Raw genomic sequence first — 1,012 nt, 5'->3', positions numbered from 1 at the left:
GCCAAGCGGAGCCGTGAGGGAAGGCTTGAGGGTATCTTCGTATCCGCAAAGCCCCCGTGGACACCCGCCAGGGGCCTCCTTACCTGGTCGGCTCCACCCGCGGCCATCTTGGAAGTGGGAAGCGGCCGGAGGGGGAAGGGGCACGAGCGGGACAGGACCAGGCGTGGGGAGCCGAGCGGCGGAGCGCATCGATGGGCGCCCCTGCCCCAGAGGATGGATGGGCGGGAGAGGAGGGGCATGACCCCCACCGGGCCAAAGGCGGGAGGCTTCTGTGGGGTAACCACCTCGGGCCCGGAACTGGTGGCCTCGGCAATGTCGCTTTGGCGTCCTCCCTGCCCAGCCTTAGTCTCTTAATCTGTAAAATGGGCTTTTCTGGTAGTTGTCCTTTATTGAGAACAGTGACTAGCACGGGATCTTTGAAAATTCCAAAGCCCAGGCTACACCCCAGGCCAATTAACCTGGTTGTGAGATACAGTTTTGGAAGTTGTGTCATGTGCAAAGTTTGGGAACCGCTGGCCTAGCGTTTCTGTGCATTTTGCGTCAACATTGCAGAAACGGCATTGACAGAAACGGGATCAAAGCCGAGTACAGAGTGGGAGAAAGTGGCTTGCCCGAGACTCCAAGTCTGGTCAGTAGCTGAGAATGGTCAGAAGCCAGATGCCCCTGCCAGACCACCTTCCAAAACCCTGCAAGATCCTGAATGAGAAAGCTCTTTTTAGTTAGTAACGTTCCCTCAACCCCCCTTCCAGAATGTGGGCTTCCTGAGTCCAACCGGGCTTATCTTGTTTACTGCTATATATTCCCTGGGCCCGGCAAACAACAGGCACTTAACTATTTGTTGAACTATTGTTATATTCTGGGGACATCAAGGCAGAAGGAAAGACTCCAGTGGCTGGGAGCCAGGAGGCTTGGGCTCTACAGTAGGTTTGGATCCTACCAACCAGGAGCCCCGAGAGCTATCACAGGCAGTTACCAGAGAGGAAGCCTTGGGGAGACTGGCCAGCTGAATCTA

Source organism: Hipposideros armiger, unplaced genomic scaffold (genome assembly GCF_001890085.2).
Source record: "Hipposideros armiger isolate ML-2016 unplaced genomic scaffold, ASM189008v1 scaffold_790, whole genome shotgun sequence".
In the NCBI taxonomy this organism is placed as follows: domain Eukaryota; kingdom Metazoa; phylum Chordata; class Mammalia; order Chiroptera; family Hipposideridae; genus Hipposideros; species Hipposideros armiger.
The sequence above is the reverse complement of the archived record's forward strand: the minus strand, read 5'-3'. Positions refer to the sequence as shown.